The 21,904-nt window shown below is 39.6% G+C and overlaps 1 protein-coding gene across 2 annotated transcripts in view; it reads right to left on the reverse strand.

Moving 5' to 3' along the window:
• Positions 1 to 21,904, reverse strand: part of AFG2A (AAA ATPase AFG2A) — a 334,925-nt gene that overhangs the window by 15,382 nt on the left and 297,639 nt on the right. The gene's annotated exons all lie outside the window — the stretch shown is intronic.

Genomic DNA, 21,904 nt, shown 5'->3' on the forward strand with positions numbered 1-21,904 from the left:
CTTTCTTGTCTCTTTCACAGCCCCGCGACCTCCTTCCCCTGTGCGTCGGAGGGATTAGGAGCCCAGGAGCGAGGGGCGTCCTGCTGTTTGCGAACAGCGTGCGCTGGAGGTGCTTCAAGGAGGAGGCTACCTGGGAGATTATGTGCTCCCGTGGACGCCCTGGGGCCATTCTCCCCGGCCCACTGAGGAGCGCCGGAAGGTGGCTGAGTGGCCGGGCATGAAGGATGTGCCTGAAGGCAGCGCAGCAGGCTCCGGGCCGCAGAACAGCAGATGGAAGCCACACTGCCACGGGCAGGCACGCACGGGCAGGCACGCACGGCCAGGGGAGCCCCGCGCTGCCAAGAAAGCCGCTCAGAGCGCAGCACAGCGCGGGCGCCGGGAATTCAGAGCGGAGGCCAGCCGCGCTTAATCAGGGCACTTTAAAATGACACCTCACGGGCGCCTGGGTGGCTCAGATGGTTAACGTCTGCCTTCGGCTCAGGTCATGATCTCAGGGTCCTGGGATCGAGCCCCGCATCGGGCTCCCTGCTCCGCGGGAAGCCTGCTTCTCCCTCTGCCTTTCTCTCTCACTCTCTCATGAATAAAAAAAAAAAATCTTAAAAAAAATAAAATAAAATGACACCTCACCACAACGTGATGAAGCTAGAAGTGAGGCTTTTGGGGGGCAAATTTCAGATTTAAGGAAACTACCTAACTATTGCCCTTGGGTTAAATTCCCTTGGATTGTCTGCAGAATAAACCTTAGGATAATCAATTCATCTGGGATTATGTTAGGGTCATACTACCTAGAATGCCACACGAGGTACTGAGTCAAAAGAAAGTAAAAATTTCTGTAAAAACATATTAAAGCATAATGACATTAAAGAAGGTGGAAAAAGCCCTTGGTTGCTTAATTTTGCTGATTTAAAGTTATTCTGAGGTTTCTAAAATATATGTACATCAAGTGTGCAACCTCTCATGACTATCTGCATGGAGAAGGCCAGACTAGTTCTTAACTTTTTAAAAAATTTACAAAGGAATCCATCATTCCACAGAGCCTTGGGGCAGAAAAGACCTGGAATTTGCATTCTTATTGTTTCTACAACCATCAGCACTTAGGGGAATCTTAATTTTTTTTTTTTTTTTTTTAAGATTTTATTTATTTATTAGAGAGAGAGTCACAGCTCGAGAGGGAACACAAGCAGGGGGAGTGGGAGAGGGAGAAGCAGGCTTCCCGCTGAGCAGGGAGCCCTATGCGGGGCTCAATCCCAGGACCCTGGGATCATGACCTGAGCCGAAGGCAGACACTTAACGACTGAGCCACCCAGGCACCCCTCTCAAATGTTTCTAACATTAATTGAACCATACAAGATCAAAAAGGGTATTTTTAATTTTGAAAAAAACATACCAACTGGTATGGGAATGGAAGAGAAAGCAGGAACCATGTGGTAAGGAAGGAGAGGGGTGAGAGGGCAAATAGATGTTGAACCCCTATTCATTCCTTTATCCAATATGTCTTTACTGACCACCTACAAGGTACCGGGTACAAGGTACCCAGGGGGAACACAGCAGTGAAGAAAACAAAATGCTTTCATGAAATAAGATATGCAAAGTACTGGCTAATCTATTTACTCTTCAAGGTTCAGTGTAAATGTTTCCATTGGGAGGCATTCCTGGAGGCAACTTCACTAACTCCCCAGGCCTGATTGCTTTAGGATCACTTGTTTTATGGTCTGGTAGGAACTTGATCTATTCTATTATAATTGTCAGCAGGGATATAGAGTTATTTGTGGTAAATGTCTATCTCCCTCTCTGGACTGGAAGTCCCATGGAGGCTCTTTAGTCTACTCTGCTCTACTCAAACATACCAGGTTAGCATGTCCCTTGACCTCTGGGAATCTGCAAAAAGGTCTCCTGCTGAGGTATCTCTGAACAGTGATATAAATTAGTTTTTGCCTTAAAAATACACACACACACACAGTGCTGTGACAACTGCAGCCAAGATAATTGTCTACTATGGACTAAAAAAGTAAAAATGTCTTGAGAACAATGGGTCATCCTAAATTGAGGTGTGTATTTGTGAATCTTGTAAGGCTGATGACCAAGCCTATGGCCAGAAAGCTGGAAGAGGCACAAGACTTTGGGTAAAAGCATCCAGGAATGGGAGAGCTTGAGGTTGGCCCCAGGCAAAGAGGAGAGAAGAGCAGGGCAGGGCACGTTTTTGGGAGACGAGACCCAGCAAAGGTCAGCTTGCTGTAGGACTCCCCTCTAAGTCTGGAGGGTTTGGTTCTCCGTGCCAGTGTTGTGGAAGATAGGGAGATAATGGCTGGGGTGGGGGGGTCGTGGGGGTGTGGAGGGTGTAGGTAGTGGTGTTAAACCACACCCTATGTTTCCTCACCTGTCAGCCATCTTCACTGCCAGCCCCCATATCTTGCCCTACCAACACAAACATAAAAATGCCTCCTCTGAAACTCTGTAGCCTCACAGATGCCCTGGGTAGCCTTGTTTGGATTTTGTCTAGTTTGGGATCTTTGAACATTCACAAAGTGGAGTATTTGGGAGTTAGAAACTTATCCCCCTTTACAGCCAGTCCTTTTTTTTTTTTTTTGAACTATAATTGACATATGACATTATATTAGTTTCAGGTATATAACATGATTCAATACATGCATATATTGTGAAACGATCACCACAGTATAACACCTATCCTCACCGCACAGTTACACATTTTTTTTCTTGTGATAAGGACTTTTAAGATCTCTTAATGATTTTCAAATATACAATACACTCTTATTAACTATAGTCACTATGCTATACATTACAGCTCCAGGTAATATTTATTTCTTAACTGGATTTTTGTACCTTTTGACCACCTTCATCCATTTCAGCCACCCTACCAGTCTTAATCTCTAATAAATTCCTTTCTCTTTTTCCATTCTCTGAGCAGCTGCATGCTGGTCCAGCTGATCAGCAGTCTTGCATGGCACCTCTTTAAAATCATTTTACAGAGGGGCGCCTGGGTGGCTCAGTTGTTAAGTGTCTGCCTTCGGCTCAGGTCATGATCCCAGGGTCCTGGGATCGAGCCTCGCATCGGGCTCCCTGCTCGGCAGGAAGCCTGCTTCTCCCTCTCCCACTCCCCCTGCTTGTGTTCCTGCTCTCACTGTGCCTCTCTCTGTCAAATAAATAAATAAAATCTTTAAAAAAATAAAATCATTTTAAAGAGTATGGTATGGTGTTAATGGCTATCTGTGTTAAACAGAAAAAATGACAATTTGTAGCTAGCTGAGGGGCATCTGAAGATAGGTCCTGGTGAGCAAACACCAAGTACACCATCAGCACATGACAGGGAGTGAAAAGACTATACAATTACTTATCTTGTACTTATTTTATGCATATCATATTTTATACAAAACATCACCAGTTTTGTGCATTTATTGGCCATATAACAAAGACTTTTAACCTAGGCTCCCTGGATATCCAGATGGGTCTAAGGATATCATGAAACCTATGAAAACTTACATATAAATTTTCTTTTTTTCTAGAGAGATGGTTCAAAGTGTTCATCACATTCTAAAAAGAAACCATTACCCCAAAAGGCTTAAGAACCACTGTTCTATAATAACTATATTTCAAACCTTAAGTCCTATGAATGCTTCATAATATCTATCTTCCTCTTTCCAGAATGTAATTTGGCTAGAATTATCACAGTTGAGGAGTATAGGAGTTACAATATGGAGTTAATCACTGTAAAGGGAAAGTAGTTTTTGCTTTTTTAGACCTTCCCCTTGTACCTTTTAAACATTCAACAGCTGCCCCTAGGTATAACTTACTTAGGTCTTTATTGATATGAAGAGGAACCTAAAGACCAATATCCTATTTCACTTATTAAAAAAAAGCTAAGGTAATACACTAAGACTGCAAACTTAAGCACGCTAGTTAAGGAATGAAAAGTCAAGTACCCAAGATGAGATTAGAATTTACAAGTGACAAATATTAACTATGTGTAATTTTAGTTAACCCATAAATGAATTTTCAGATTTAAATACCTAATGTAGGTTTTGATATTTGGTAATAACATTACATACTGGGTATTTGGAAACTGATGGCTTTGTTTTCTTATCTGCAAAATTATATGGCCTATTGTCTTGTAAGGAGTGAGACACACTTTGAACTCTATTTACTGCATGTCCATTAAAAAAAAAAACAAAAAACAAAGGAAATTGATTTTACTGATTTGAAAGCCAGTAGTGAGATACAGCTCTTACCTTTTGACAATAAAAAATATATATATGTGATTATAACTTAGTAGAAGTTACAGATACCTGTAAGAGCCACGTAGCACAATCATTTTCATTAGTTACTCATAATCCAGGTCAAGGTGGGGAATAAAGATAATTCAGCTTATGAAGGCTTTAACCAAAACACTCATATGTATCTCTCTTCTGACCATTAAGTTGGACTGTGAAACCTAACCATTCCTTCTTAACTACTGTTACCCAAACTCCTTTGCAAAAATGCTTATGACACAATAAGGCTTATGTCAAGTTCAGCAATGAAAAAGCCAGAAAGTCTCCCAAGGAAAGACTGAAAAATGTCTACTTGTAAAGACTAAACTTTAAAACTACGAGAAAAGCCAGCAGAGCAATCAACAGATATGGAAAGCGTTGTGGGAAAAGACGGTAGATAAAACTACTTACTGATAATAAAGAAATCATGTTTCAAAAAAAAATTTAAAAGGTGCCTTAAACCAGTGGGACTGGTTTGGTTACCAGAAATGCAGCAGTTGGTACATGTAAAGAGCTAATGGTGAATTTTTAAAGCACAGATTATTCATCTAGTTCTTAAAACCTAAAGACATAAAATTGAGTGAATTTGAGTATGTGTATTTCAAGACTGTATCCATACTTCTACCTCATTTTATACCAGGTGAGCTTTCCTCAGATTTCTAATCATCAAAAAATGTATCATTGGAAAGAAACCAGTAGACATTTCTAATGAATGGAATTTTTTTTCATAGAGATGAATCAACTGAACACAAGGGGATTACAATACAATGAAACTGATTTTGCAATCTTCCATTATAAATGATAAATATGCGCATAAAAGCACTCTATGATGTAAAGTAGAGAAAACGGAAGCAAGTGTCAAGACTTTCCTCTTATGAGTGTACTTTTTCATGTGGAGATCTAATCACTAGACTTTAGATAGGGTACACCTTGGTAATGAGCACCTCTACTTTAGCATGCTGGTGTCTAACTGGAAATAAACCCATACCACCTTTCCTACAGTGTGTTCAAGATGTCTTTTGTATTCATTCCATATTTACACCAAAGAATATGAAAGCCAAGGGAAATTCTGGATTATTTTACAGGTCTGTCCTGTTCTCTTCCCCCCACCCCACTCTGTTCTCTTTGAAATAAACATATACACACATACATAGGAATGTAGACAACTGTGTATATGCACATACACACATAAGCACACATGCATGTGTACACTCATTTGCAGATACAACGTAAGCTCACAAGATGTGATGTGAGTTTAAGCGCTATACTAAAGGGGCATATGGGTGACTCTGTGGGTTGAGCAGCCGACTCCTGATTTCGGCTCAGGTTGTGATCTCAGGGTTGTGGGATCGAGCCCCGCATGGGGTTCTGTGCTCAGTCTGCTTGTCCCTGTCCCCCTTCCCTCCTTTGTGCTATCTCTATAAAATAAATAAGTAAATAAATAATAGTCTTTAAAAAGTGTGAAGTACATTTTACCAACAGTAGTTCTGAAGATTTGTAAATCTTTTAAAATTAACTGAGCTTCCGGGGCGGCTGGGTGGCTCAGTCCGTTAAGCGGCTGCCTTCGGCTAAGGTCATGATCCTGGGGTCTTGGGATCGAGCCCCACATCCGGCTCCCTGCTCAGCGGGGAGCCTGTTTCTCCCTCTTCCTCTGCCTGCCACTCTGCCTACTTGTGCTCTCTCTCTGTCAAATAAATAAATAAAATCTTAAATAAATTAATTAATTAAATAAAATAAAATTAACTGAGCTTTTAAAATCCCATCACTCTGGCAGCAACCCAGCATGGCTGTGCCTTTAACAAAAGATTTCTGTAATAAAACGAGATTTTACATGCTGAAACAAAATATTTTAAAACATCTTTCTGCCGACTGCTCATTTTAGTAGTATTTGTGGAATTTAAAACCCACACACACATATACAAATGTTCCCATGGAAGATTAGGCTAAGTTTTAGGTTAACCTCAGAATTATTAAATTTTTATATCAATCTTTTAATGAACACTTTTGATTTATTTTAAGAAGAAACCCAAGTCTTGAAAACATTTTAAGGCTATGTATTCTTTAATTGCCATAACAAATGCGACCAGGCTAACTTTAATCAAAGGAGACTCATGAGTAGTTTTCACACTACATTTGTGAATGCCTCTGAGCAAGGTGGACTGAATTCTGCCTCAGCTTCTCAATTACGTCTGCAAATATGTGCAATCAGCTGTGACATCTGCTGTATATTAGGGCTAAACTGCTAGGGACAGAAACCTAATTTGAATCAAAAGGAGGTATTTATTATAAGGATATTATTGAATCTAACAGAACCTAAGGACAAGAGTGAGGCTGGGCTCAGCAGACCAACTGGAACCAGAGACTGGGATGCTATCAGGATTCTCTCTCCATAATTTTGACCTCTGCTTCTCTCTGTCCTTGGTTGAGTTTTATTCCTCCTTAACTACAGAGTGGTTTTCCCCACATGGAAGAAAACATGGCAAACATGTTTTATATCTTACAGCTTCAGCCACCACAAAGTCCTCATTTTCTCAGTTCCAGTAATGAAAACTCCTGTGGAAAGTGTCTGAGTAGCCTGGCCCAATCACTGTGGCTGGGGAAGAGGTTATGAAGATGGGGAAAGTTGAGGGAGCTCATTCCTCTGTACCAAATCAACTCTGTGTGTGTGCAGTCACACTGTGATGATATAGCAACTCCGTAGTTTTTTTTTTTTTTTTAAAGATTTTATTTATTTATTTGAGAGAGAGAATGAGAGACAGAGAGCAGGAGAGGGAGGAGGGTCAGAGGGAGAAGCAGACTCCCTGCCGAGCAGGGAGCCCGATGCGGGACTCGATCCTGGGACTCCAGGATCATGACCTGAGCCGAAGGCAGTCGCTTAACCAACTGAGCCACCCAGGTGCCCCAACTCCGTAGTTTTTTGGGGGCAGGAGGTGAAGATTCTTGGAGGCTGGAAGTACAGGTGATCTAAGGCAGGCTTATGTTGGTGGGTGGAAGGAAAGAGAGAGAGAATGTAAAAAGTGGCTTTTATCCTCCCCTATGGCTAAGTCAACTTACGTGGCTTATATATTGCTTCCTCTCAAATGCTGTCTTGGCAACGTTTAGAGGATAGTACCTCTAACCATTCTGTTGAGAAGGTGCCACTCTGGAACTCATGCCCAGTGGTACAACTGCCTCCCTTGCTCCCAGCTGCCATTTTCTTAGACCTCGCTGCTCGCCGGGGTCCAGATAACATTCTGAGCTGTACATCTGATTTCCAGGCCATAGATATTATCCAAAATATGATAAAGTTGAAAAGCCTTAGGGACCACCAGTCAATTTCTTTGGAAATGATTATGGAATCTATAGGAAAAATTAAAGCTATTCTTTCAAATGATGATGATTTCAACATGGGTTATGGTCAAAGTTATCTTTGTGTTATATCATTCTCTTTCTTAGCAACTGGAGAAGTCACAGTGAAAATCAGAAAAGCAAGCAAACAAAAACTCAACTTTTTTGTGGGGGAGGGGTCATAAATAGTTAATAGATACAAGCCTCAAGTCTGGAGCTGTTTAGTTTGGAAGTTTATGGAAATTTTATTTGGAGACAGTCCCTAAATTCAATTGTAACTGGAAATGCATATAACTGGAAATACGTGTTGACAAGGCTTAAGGAGCAGGGAGGGGGGAATGAAATAGACAGCATTCAAAGCTTGGAGTACTCTGACTTCATTCTACCAGTGAAGTGGCTAAAAGAGGATTGGAAGTGTCTTTCACAACAGTGCCACTCTACTTTGTAAACTTGCCCAATTCTTGCCCCTGAGAACGGAGGAGAAAGGGGAGATAGAGGAGACTAAAATCCTTAGCAAACATTTAGGGAGACAATAATTACCCCCCCTTTATTTTCTTTTTTATACTAGAGAAAATTCAAACATACACCATAGTAAGAGAGAATAACATACAGTGAACTCTCACTCGCCTGATCCCCAGCTCTAGCAACGAGCAACCCATGGCCGATCTTGTTTCATCTACACTCTAATCCTCACCCCAACACGGCACTAGTTTTTTGAAGCAAATCCCAGAATCACAGCATTTAATCCATAAATATTTCAGCATGTCTAAAGGAATTTTTGAAAAGATTTTATTTATTTATTTGACAGAGCCAGAGAGAGAGCACAAGCAGGGGAATGGCAGGCAGAGGGAGAGGGAGAAGCACACTCCCTGCTGAGCAGGGAGCCCAATGTGGGGCTCGATCCCAGGACCCTGGGATTATGACCTGAGCTGAAGGCAGACGCTTAACTGAGCCACCCAGGCGCCCCTAAAGGAATGTTTCTTTTTTTAAAAAGCATAACCACATCATTATTTCACATTAAAAATAGCAATTCCTTAATATTATCAATATTTAGTCAGTATTAAAATTTTGCCAATTATTCATAAATGTATTCCATAGCTATTTTGTTTAGATTGAGATCAAAATAAGACCCACACCTTGTATTAATGTATCTCATTTCTAAAAAATTCTTTCCCTCTCTTCCTTATAATTTATATTGAAGAAACTAGATTATATGTCCTATACAGTTTCCCACATTATTTTCTTGATAGCATCTCTGTGTGTGATTGAACATGTTCCTCTGTCTCCTGTATTTCCTGTAAACTCACAATAAGATCAGAGGCTTGAGTGGTTTGATGTTTTGGGAACAAATACTTCATATGTGATAGTGGAATACATAGGGTTTAGTAGTCTTTTATGGTTTAATAGTCACTTGTGATTGTCTAAGTCCTTTACTTCATTAAAGATAGCAAAACGGTGCTATCTTATTTGTTATTCCCTCTCCATTTATTGGCTGGGATATATTTACAAAGGGAAGCCTTCCTACCCCCTCTTGCCATTCTCTTTGTTAGCATGCTATTCACATTTTTCTCTGCCTTGCCTTTTTTACATAACAATTTATCCTAGAAATCACTTTAAAGCTATACAGAGAGCTATTTCTTATTTTGTTTACAACTGCATAGTTTATTCAATCAGGTCCCAAATACTGTACATTTGAGTTATTTCCAGTCTTTTGTTCCCTTTTAAGATTCATTTATATGTTGATCAAAGTCTAAAATGGTCAAGTAGTACAAAAGTAAAAAGCAAAGAACTGGTAAGATGCTCCTATTCACTGTAGGATGGATAGGATTATAGAATCTTGTTTTTTAACCGCCGCTCATTCAAAATTTTTTTTTTAAAGATTTTATTTATTTATTTGACAGAGAGACAGCGAGAGAGGGAACACAAGCAGGGGGAGTGGGAGAGGGAGAAGCAGGCTTCCCGCTGAGCTGGGAACCCAATGCGGGGCTCGATCCCAGGACCCTGGGATCATGACCTGAGCCAAAGGCAGACGCTTACGACTGAGCCACCCAGGTGCCCCGAAAAGGTGAGTACTTAAAAATCATATTTTCTGTCTCCTTTATTTGCCTCTGTTCTTACAATTTTCCACTTTTCTCAGCTCCAACCAGCCTTTGAAGGCCTCCAGCCTCTACCAGCTCTAGTCACCTCTCAAGCTCTCCACATGGCCAAGTAGCTTTGTGCTACAGAACTCACCTGGATTTTCTCTGAAACCTGGCTGTTGAAGCTCACACTCAGTCACTGCTTCCTGGTGATCACTATTGCCATTAGCACTCTGTTGTAATGGTAAAGGCAGTAGTAGTGCTAATGCGGATACTAGTGGGATTAAGGTCAGCTCAAACACAGCAGCATGCTTGGATTTGGGAAGGGATAACAGGAAAATCAGGACCCTTCTTTATCCTGGTGATTCAAACCAGTGTAGTTCTCCTATATCAATTTTTCATGTACATGGTAATGTGCTAGGACTAGCTTCTAATTCTCAGAAGATCACATGCTTACATGCCATAGACATTTCCAATACAGATACATTATTCTGGGCCTCTGGTTTCTAGTCTTTTACCTGTCACCTCTTGAAAAATGAATCTACTCTCATCTCTTCAAATATCACTCCTATGCAAATGTCTTTGAAATATTCATCTTTGCTCAGGCCTCTCTCCAGGTACCTACAACCCAAAATATTCAACATCAGATGTGTCATCTTGATCTGCAAGCTGACTGCCCCACTAATTCATTTTCAGGGATACACCATTCTCCCAGCCACCCAGGCTTAAATCCATTGGTAATATATCCTTTTTTCTTTGCCCTGTATCACTTAATCTGGCTAAATCTTCTGGATTAGATATTGATGTACCTGGAGTCATGTGAAAACTGAGAATTGACAATCCTATCAGAAGGGACTAACTAGTGGATAAAAGTTGGATTGGAGGTGGTTCTTTAATAGTCATGCTTTGTCTGTAGGATAAATGCATTAGATAAAAACCTTGCCAGCACGCTTGGGCATAAATATTTGTTAGAAACACTGAATATGTGGGAAAAAAGCAAGCATAGGAGAAAAAAGACCCCAAAGGCCAGGACAAATGAGTCCTGATTAACAAATGAAACTGATGAAATAAGCCTGGCCCCTGTCAGGAGAGCAAGTGATCAGATGTGAGAGGGGGCTTACAGCACATGCCAACAGAAATGCTGAGGGGTAGGTGTAGTAGTCAGGATAAATGAGGTCAGCAGTAAGAATCAGGTCAACCCTCCAGTACTTGAAAGACTCAAGTCCTGGAGAAGGATTGAAACTGTCATTCTTGTAAGGCTCTAGGAAGCAGAACTAGGACCAAAGCTGTAGGAGACAGGTTTTTGCTCAATACAAGGAAAAAAAAAATGAATTATTTACAAGCTGGCCAAATATGGAGATAGTTCTAGAGATAGTGAGTAAATGAACATATGACAGGGATACTGTAGATTTTACTCAAATGCTGGAAATAAACTTTATTTACATGGCAGAAAAGAACATTCAGTATGCTACCACCATTCAATCTGCCCTCTTCCATTTACTTGTACTTGCACACTTCCCTTCCCTTCCCGTTTCAATGGATGAACTATTTTGGTTGCTAAGATCAGTCCTTCTATTTATGTACTGGATTTCATTGTCTTTTTCCTAAGTCAAGATTTGCTGCTATAATTGTTCCCCCCACATACAATCAACTTTTCCCACCAGCATAAAAATATGTTGCAGTTACTCATCTTAAAAGCATAATCCCTCCCTTGTCTCCAGACCTGCTTCAATCCTCCACCAGCAAAAGTCCCTGGAAGAGCTGTCTTTATTTGTTGTTCTCTAGTTCCTCTCCGCCCAATTCTCACTCAAACCCACTGAAATGAGACTTGTGACCCTCTAGTGAACTGTTCTGTCAAGATCATAATCCAATGGTCAGTCCTCAATTCTCAATATACTTGATCCATCAGCAGCATTTGATACCAATCACGCTTTCCCACTTTCTTTTCACTTGGACACTGGAACACCTCCACAGTCTCTTCACTCCAGTGACACTGGCTTCTTGACTGTTCTTAAATACAAAAAACCCAGTCTTGTTCAAAGCATTGGCACCTGTTCCTTCTTCTGAAATGCTCTTTGCTTGGATAACTAACTTGCCTTAGGTCTTTACTCAAATGTCACCTTTTCAGTGAGGTTTTCCCTGGCCACCTTATTTACAACTGCTGCCTCCTCCCTTGCAATCCTCTTTTCCTTTCTTGCTTTATTTTGCTCCCTATCTTGATACTGCCATAATATATACTGCATTTTCTTTTTAAATTAACTTTTTTATGATTTTTTAGAAATATTTTATTTATTTGACAAAGAGAGACACAGCGAGAGAAGGAACACAAGCAGGGGGAGTGGGAGAGGGAGAAGCAGGGGGAGTGGGAGAGGGAGAAGCAGGCTTCCCGCCGAGCAGTGAGACCGATGCGGGGCTCGATCCCAGGACCCCAGGATCATGACCTGAGCCGAAGGCAGACGCTTAACGACTGAGCCACCCAGGCGCCCCTCTTTTATGATTTTTTAAAGTTTTAGTTATTTTAAATAATCTCCACACCCAACATAGGACTCAAAATCACGACCCTGCAATCAAGAGTCGTGTGTTCCTCTGACTGAACCAGCCAGGCACCCCCCCATATATTGCTTTTTAACTTATTTTGTTGGTTTGTTCCCCTCACAAAAATGAAGCACACACAGAGTACAGACTTTTGTTTATTTTGTTTGCTAACATATTCTAGTGCCTAGAACCTTACCAGGCACATAACAGGTACTCAATAAATACGTGCTGAATGAATGAATGAGGACAATGAAAGAAAGAAGGAGAATAAATGAAAAGAATAAGGTCTGATATTTGACAATGTTAACTAAAGTTAGGACTTCAGTCCTAACACTTTATTTTTGACTAAATATGGCCTTTATGCCTTAGAGCAGGTGCTGTACTTAACTTTGGTAGAATAATAAGGCTTACCAAATGCTAAAAAACCCAACTATCACACAAGCTTCAGAACCAGTACACTTGTACGCTCATGTTCTTTTTTTTTTTTTTTAAATTTATTTATTCATGAGAGACAGAGAGAGAGAGAAGCCGGCTCCCAAGGAGCAGGGAGCCCGATGTGGGACTCGATCCCAGGACCCTGGGATCATGACCTGAGCCGAAGGCAGACACTCAACCATCTGAGCCACCCAGGTGCCCTTGTACGCTCATGTTCTGATGCAGACCCAGCAGAGCTGGCTATGACCACTACTGATTAAGTGAGCTCTTGGCCGACATTCGGCAGTACGGGGCTGCGCTAAGTACCCAGTAACCAGATCAACATAGTAGAGATTAAGTAGAGATTCGTGCTAAATGCGATGTAAAACAAAGCTCTCAGCTGGGATACTACTCTATATTCCTGAGCGGTTGCAAATAATTCCTGAAAATATTCAAGTGTGAATTCAGTCTGTCCTTGACCACCCCTTCCCTTTCTTGACCCCATCACTACCCTGAGCACAGGATCCTGGGGCTCACTGCAGAGGGATCCTCAACTCATGGGCAAGCACAGCTTGTTCCTAGCTCTGAGTACACCACTGGATACCGAGCTCTGCAAAACTGCTGCTCCGAAAAGGCTTTTTGACTGATGAATGCCTGACCAGGGGCGACCTCAGTGACTATGGGGTGCTGGTACTTTTTAAAGTACTCCAAGTGCATTTATGCTGTTTCCCCAAGGCCTTTCAATGCCTGTCCGGTCTGTCAGTCACATCCACCAGCTTAAGCAGGCTTCTCACAGAAGTTCAGACCGCCTCTAAATTCTCTTCAAGTATCTCAGGCACCGAGGAAGGATGGGAAGGGAAAGGCTAAGAGTGTAGGGAGAGAAGAGGTCCAAGAAACAGAATTCTGGGAATACTTTAGCTTAGCTTGATACTAGGGAGGAGTGTGTATATGAGACGAAGAATTAGAGGAACCTAAAACAGTCCACAGGAAACCGGAAAAAGGTCTCGGGAAGGGGGTATGAATTCTGGGAGACGGGCAGAAAGGCCATGGAGGGCAAGGACTGGAGCTGGTTACTGGATCGGAGATGAGGAAACAGGCAGAGAGATCAGCTCAGCAGTGGTGGCGGGAGGGAGAGGCCGTCCGCCGTTGGAGAAGTGAATTCGAAGCGAGGAAGTAGAGGCACTAGGTGTGCCAGACTTTTTGAGAACTTTGGTGGTAAAAAGGAGACAGGTTGTAACCTAAGAGTAACAACAATCTAAGTAAAATTGAAAAGGAACACACTACTCAAAAGTGGATGTAGAACAAGAAATGGTATTTCCAGAGTTAATTTTTAATTTCCTGAGTTTACTGCTGTAGAATTTCAAACCACTCTGGCATATCTATCTATCTATCTATCTATCTATCTATCTATCTATCTATCTATCTATCTATATATATCCTGGCATGTGCATGAACTTAATTGTGGAGATAAAATGCAGTAGCAGCTCTGACAGAAACCAAAAATCCTCTGTAAAATTACTGGAATGATTACATTAAGTCCCCCTCGAACTTCTAATCACCCCCAAATTTCAACTATAACATAATGGCAAAAGGTCTTTTCTCCAGTGGGTAAAGATAGGTGCCCCAAAAGGTAGCTCAGAAAAGTTTGTTGAATGAACACTAACACAAAAAACTTAATAACACATACAATAATGATCACTTAAAAACTTGAGATCTTCTCCATTGTCAAGTCATTTTCTTTGTATTCATGTTTTATTTGTTTTACCTTAAGTCACCCCCAATCATGCTGACATCTACTATTGATGATTATATTAGACCTAAAAGTGTTCTTAAACAAATGAAAACTACTGACTTCCATTCCTGAAAGCCCTGCTTCCAATTTTCAGGAGGAAATTAAATAATGTAGAAATCCAACACTGGGCCTAAGCCCAGACAGCTGAGCATCGTTTTGTCCTTTCAAGGCAAAGAGGAAGTGTCTGCTGTGGCAGAGACATGCCAAGAGAAATAAAGCTTAACCTCAGCCCCATGTGAAAGTGATTTTAGATAATCGGGGGTGTCTGCAAATAGGTTAAAAATGGGACCACATACTAACAGGGAACTTTCCATGGAAGTTAAAAAATGTATCAGGATCTAACCCCCACCTTAAAAACAAAACATGTTGGGAAAATGGCACGGCCTTAGAAACTCTATATAAAGGCGGTAGAGGAAAGGGAAAGCAGACAGGGAGAAGAGAGTTGACAAGTCAAAGGGAAATTAAAACATGTTTCTGCTTATGAGTTACTATAGGCTCAGAATTTGATGTCTTTGTAATTGTAGTTACCAAATTCAAAATGATGTCCCTGTGTGAAGAGGAAAAGAGGAAGGGGCAGTGGAGAAGAAGTGAGTATAAGTATGTGGGTCGAGTGGTAGATGAAATTATTTAGATTAGGGGCCAGCAAATTTATTCTCTAAAGGGCCAGACAGCAAATGTTTTAGACTTTGTGGAGAACACAGTCCCTCCTGTAACTACTCAAATCTGTCCCTGTAGTGTGAAAGCAGCCATAGGCAATATGAAAATGAATGTGGGTAGTTGGGTGCCAATAAAACTTTATGGACACTGAAATTAGAATTTCATGTATTTTATTTCTACTTTTTTTTTTAAGATTTTATTTATTTATTTGACAGAGAGAGAGAGCACAAGTAGGCAGAGCGGGAGGGAGAGGGAGAAGCAGGCTCTCCACTAAGCAGGGAGCCGGACACGGGGCTCAATCCCAGGACCCTGCGATCATGACCTGAGCTGAAGGCAGACGCTTAACCGACTGAGCCACCCAGGCACCCCTTATTTCTACTTTTGATTTTTCTTCAAACACTTAAAAATGGAAAACTATTCTTAGCCTACAGGTCTTACAAAAACAGACTGTGGGGCAGATTTGACCTGCACAGCATAGTTTGCTGACCCCTGATTTAAGATAGTTAACTCCCCATTACACAGAACATTCCTATGAAACTGGGCTTGACTCAAATTTTGGACTCTGAGTAAGAGAAACTGGCGTTTGTTTTTTTCCCAGTAGATGAACAAGAAGATGCTAATAATGGTAGGAAGCATTTATTTGAAAGATATAGCAGATCTTCTCTAAGCCTATAAAAAAGACAAGTATCTCTACTTTTTTCTAGCAGAATATTTAACACTAGTATGAAATCAAAGTTTATGTAGTATGAAATTTTGAAGCCAAATGCTACATAACCATTAATGTGCAGTATTAGTCAGGGATCAAGAATGATTTTTAAAACATTATCCCCCTTATCAGAATTTAACATTTTATAAACATCTTTTGCAGCATAATGCTAGTCTGGAATTATACATAAGTTTCCATCATCACCTCTTTGGAAACCAGAGAGCTGGTGACTAGAAGGATTTTCTGGTGGAACATATGCTTTACAGATCACATGGTGATAAAAACTTTATGGAGCGTCTGACCTAGACTATCAGAAACAAAGGAAATATAAAAGTGCAAGGCATCTATGTTCATAGTTTTTGGGAAGCAAAATAATGTTTATATATTAAATGTTGTTATGGAACAGACACGGACTTTCTCTTTCTGTATTAAAAGAGAAAATCTTGTAAAACATCCTGGTAGCTGTCTCACAACCTTGAACTGGGAAATACGGCATTCTTTCTTTTCCCTTCCCTTTCCTGTCTCTTTCTTCTTCCCTTTATTATTTTTATTTGGGGGGGTAGATAATCCCAGTACTTCTCCCTAGTTCTCTGAGCAAATGAAGCCCCCTTCTTTAGGGAACTGCTCCTCAACCACTGCAACCCTGTGGTAAGCCAGTCATAGTGCCCTGTCCCTCAGGCCACAAGGGTAGCTGCATGAGGCAGCTGGTGCAGACAGGCTGCATCCTAAGGGTAACAACGCTCCAAACAAGATTTAAAAGGAATACCTTATCCAAAAATGGTTATAAAACATGATTATTTCCAGAGCTGTATTTCTTAAGGACCAATCACCCATGGTATACAGGATCCTGATTGATGTTGTAGTGTATACTCATGCTCATTAAAGAGAACTTGGAGCATACGTTTTTATTTGATGGCAAGTTTTGGGCAGGAAAGCAATCCTCCATTATAATATCGTTTGTATAAGGAAATATAATTCTTTCAACAATGATCTGTTTTGTGATGGTCTCCTTTATGGCACAGTTTCTAGGAGTTGACTGTAGGGAAAAAAGCTGCTTTAACCATCCACATGGATGTGACTGAGGCTGGAGGAGAGGGAGGGCCGCAGAGAATGCAAAGGCTGAGTGTGTACAACAGGCAGTGGTAATGAGGGCAGGCTCAGTGAGGAGCCTTTTATTTTCTCTCATCCTGCTGCTGCTGCTTCTTTTTTTTTTTTAGTATACTCTATTTTTTTAGAGCAGTTTTAGACTCAGTAAAATTGAGTGGAAAGTACAGACATCTTCTGTACCTACATACACACAGCATCCCCCATTATCAACATCCTCCACCGGAGTGGTACATTTGTTACAATCGAATCCACACTGACACATCATTAGCACCCAAGGTTCATAGTTTATATTAGGGTTTACTCTTCTTGGTGGTGTACATTCTATGGGTTTGGGCAAATGTATAATAATATGTATCCATCATTATACTATCATACAGAATATTTTCACTGCCCTAAAAAGCCCCTGTGTTTTGCCTATTCATCCTCCCTCCCTTATAACCTGGGAAACCACTGATCTCTTTACTGTTTCTATAGTTTTGCCTTTTCCAGAATTTCATAGAGTTGGAATCATCCAGTATGTAGCCTTTTCACTTCTTTCATTTAGTAATGTGCATTTAAGATTTTTCCATGTCTTTTTATGGCTTGAGAGCTCATTTCTTTTTTAGTTTGGAGTAATATTCCATTGTCTAAATGTACTAGTATATTTATCCATTCACCTACTGAAGGACTTCTTGGTTACCTCCATACCTTTTGTAGTCCTTGTTCTTTTATTTTCATCTTTCTTTTGCTTTAAAGTCAAAGCATCACAGGTTTCCAGTTATGAAATAAATCATGGGAATAAAAGGTATAGTATAAGGAATATAGTTAATAGTTGTATGGTGACAGATGGTGGCTACACTTGTGAGCACAGCACAAGGTATAGAGCTGTCAAATCACTATGTTGTACACCTGAAACTAATTGTGTGTAACGTTCTGTGTCAAGTATGCTCAAATAAAAACAAATAAAGTATGCATGATTAATCATATAAAAAAGAGTCGAAGTATCAAAAGTAGACAAAGACTTAATTAGCAACCCATATAATCCTCAAAACAGGTATGAGGAAACTGAGGCCCAGGAGTTAAGTGACTGGTCCATGGAGGTTTTCCCTTCCTGCTTCATTGTTTGGGCCCACTGGCAGCCTGTAGGTTGAAAGATATGCTATCTCTGTATTAGGATGTTCACTCAAGGTTTAACACCCCAAATGTCACTTTCTAAAATAGTTTGTTTTGATACATCTAGTATTTTAAATAATATGACTCCTACATCTTTAAAAAATTTACCAGCCATGTATTAACTCATATTAGAGATAAAATATTCAGGTAATAATTTAGTCTTCACAATGACTCTAGGAAGTAGGTACTATTACTGTAACTACACGTGTGAGGGTCATAGGGCTAGTAAATGTCAGAGATGGGATTCGAATCCAGGTCTGCCTAATTCCTAAGACTGAGCTCTTTATCCCTGCAATACTGCCAATTTGTAGATATATTTTATATACATTTCTTCTAGATGAAGCTTCAAAAGAAACGGTCTTTTTAATCAGAGACCATATGAACTCGGAGTAAGGAAATAATTAATAAATTTCAGATTTCTTTACCACGGTCCTAAATCTTGAGGTCTATTTCAGCGTCCACAAGATGTCATTTATGTAAGAAACATAGAGATGAAGATTTAAAATTTCCCCTTAAAACTTCAGTACACAAGCCACCCTAATTTGGAAATATAGCCAATTTCTGGAATGTACATACCCAAGAAAAAGCATCATATTGTACTTATGCATTTATCACATACTTTATATTTTTGGTTTCATAAACAAAAATTAAGACATAAGCCAATTAAGTCAGTTAGCTAAGAATGTAAGTCAGATTGCCACAGGTCAGATTTCCTCCAGGTCATTTTCCTGGCCCCAAAAGAGGCTAAACTAAAGAAGACACAATTGTAGGTAAGAACCTTTTAAAAGAATAAACCAAAGACAATAGAAGAGGCTACTAGAACTTTATGCAAACACTGCTAGCAAACTCATCTGTACTACTTCTAGGGGTCTCATCATTTGGTTTCTGTAGGCTCCCAAAGTCATTTACCAGAAAAGTGAACGCATAGATTCAAGGGTAGAAATGGATATTTTACAAAGTGTCACTGTTTGTGGTTGTTTACATGTAACTGGAACACCATGAGGTTTAAAAATAAATAAATAAATAAAGACAATCATCCAAGGGTCTATCTGAAGAAAACATACTATGGAGAAAACTAAGGTAGATATAATTCAATTAAAACAGCAGTATATGAGTTGTTTTTATTCCAATCCTAGAACTTACTCTGGGAATCTTCTTAGTGAAAATATAACCCTCAGTAAACTTGACTTTGACCAAAATGTTTCAGATAACTCTCATGAGATCAATTGATGGCTCTTCATTCTAGATTATTGCCTCAAGTTCTTTCATGTAAGAATGATATTCTGTCATTACCAGAGAGCCTCTCAAATACATGAACTATTTTAATGAGGAACCTAATGATCATTTCCAGATTAAATCAGTGCCTAAAGCACTTGTATTAGAGAACTGGGTAACAGGATATGATAGGGATTTTTAAAAAAATGCACTCTTTTATATAATTAATCTGAACCTTGCCCAAACCAGCACTGATCCAAACTTGTTTTCAAAAATCAAAACTCATACCCAACGTAAAAGGAAGTAAGCAAGGTCTCTTTACTTGAGTGTCTTGTGCCTGGGACTCAAAAGTGTTAATAGAGTTAAGATTCAGTGGTTTCAGATATTCTAAAAAGAACATGGGCTACTTCTTTCCAGAGACAATCACAGTTTTCAGTGTAGTAAATTTTCACAAAAATGAAACTGCATGCATTCAGTCTTTCACTCATCAGACATTAAGTACAGACTGTGAGCCAGGCACTGTTAAATCTTCTCTGATCAATCAATTTACTCTAAGATTCTGAAGCTTTAACACTATTACAAAGGCATTCTTTCTGGAAAGTGGAAATGGTTTTCAGATCATTGCAGAAGGGCAAGTACTAAAATAATTGAGAAAACCCTTTAAGAACTACATTGAGTTACAGCTAACATACTATACAGAATAATTCTTTGTGAGCGAATATGATACTAGATTATCAAGTAGGTCAGAATGTAAGAAAAAGTAGAAGTTTCATTTGAGCAAATATGTTGCATAGACAAGATAACTAACACAGACAAGTTCTGACCTAAATAGTAAGTATGTAAAACTAGGAGACTAAAGGATCATTTGGCACATCAGTATATTCAGTCTTTCTTATCTAGAAAATAATATTAATCTATAGTAAAAAAAATCCTTCTATAAGTATATGATCATCCACATATAGAGAGCTTCTCCTTTCTCTTTATGCATATAGATCTATATTAATTAAAATGTTACATAATGGATATTTTCACTTGAGGAGAAATTCCAACAAAATGAAAACTAGTCTAGATGATCAACTCCATTAAGAGGATCCATAGATACCTTCAACTCAGTATGTTTACATTTTTAAAATTTGAATTTCTGCATATTATTTTTCAAAAAGAGGGACTGGACAGTAAAGTCCATGTACTATACCATACATGGTAAAGGGTAAAACTCATTCTTATGACAGTTCATTATATATATGGATTTAGTAATTCTATGGATCAGATAAAACTCATGAAATAGGCTCAAGTTGAGGCTTGCAACTCAACTTGGATCACTGAATCCAATCCCCTTTTTCGACTTCCCAGGCCCCCTACCTATAGAATCATCTATATCCACTATGATCCTTACTTCTTCCTCAATAGGCAAGAGAACAGGGCTCCTTTCCTTCAGCTGAAGGCCAAACCTTACTTTGTGCTCACAATCCCAATCCTCTGTTACCTTCCTTCATAGTCGACTAATTCCTTTCTCCATTTTCCTGCCATATATTTTTATTCTCCCTCTGACTCTTCCTCCTCAGCCTATAAACATGCTTGTCTCCCATCCTAGTCCCTACCCTACCAATATCTCTCCAGATACCAATCTAATCTCTATCCTTTTTTGTTCAAATTTCTTAAAAGAGATACCTATAATAATACCTCACTTTCCATTTTCATTTCAGTTCTCCACAATCTAGATTTTGCCCTCACTACTCCACTGATACTGCTCTCAATGAAGTCACTAATGACTTTCATATTGCTAAACTCAATAGACCCAAACCTTTCAGTTGCATTTGGTAATGCTCTTTATTCCATTGGTTTCCAGAACACATCTCTCTCCAATCATTTCTGTTCTGTTTCTTATGTCTACCTTTTAGATTTGGGTGTTCCATATTTCTTTCTTGGACCCTTTACTCTTCTCATTTTATATATTCTACAGTATAATCTCCTATATTCTCTTGGTCTCATCTCTGAACTTGTATATTCAACTACCACCTGCTGACATCTCTTCTTGGATGATTCAAAAGTCCTTGATATTGAACGTATCCCAAACTGGATTTATTTACTTTTATCCTCAAACTGGCTTATATTTTCTTCTCTCACTTGATGGCACTATCATAACCCAAGGTAGCTACCTGTTAGTCACCTTTGATTCTTTTCTCTAATTAATCCTGTAAGTCTTGCTTCCTAAATGCTTTATCCATTTCCCTCATTTCACTACCTTTAACTAATACAAGTTTAGTCCCTAATATTCCCTCCTGTGGGCTATTACCTAGGCTTCTACTCATGTCTACCTTAATTCTTCTTTTCATACCACAACTAGAGATATTTGTTAAACCTTCCAGTAGAGCAACTAAGCCAAGTATTGTTTTGAGGCTCACTCACAGACCCAATATCAGGATGGATGGGGGTAGTACTAGATATTGTAGCCAAAGAGGACAGAGCTGAGTTAATAATGAGTTGGTATTGGACTTTGGTAACCTCTGAGGCAGAACATCTTTTTTTTTTTTTTTGTAGTTTTTAATTTTATTATATTATGTTAGTCACCATACAATATATCATTAGTTTTTGATGTAGTGATCCACGATCCATTGTTTTTGTATAACACCCAGTGCTCCATGCAGTACGTGCC

The sequence above is a fragment of the Leptonychotes weddellii genome, chromosome 2 (genome assembly GCF_054177405.1).
Source record: "Leptonychotes weddellii isolate Sample4059 chromosome 2, ASM5417740v2, whole genome shotgun sequence".
Lineage (NCBI taxonomy): Eukaryota > Metazoa > Chordata > Mammalia > Carnivora > Phocidae > Leptonychotes > Leptonychotes weddellii.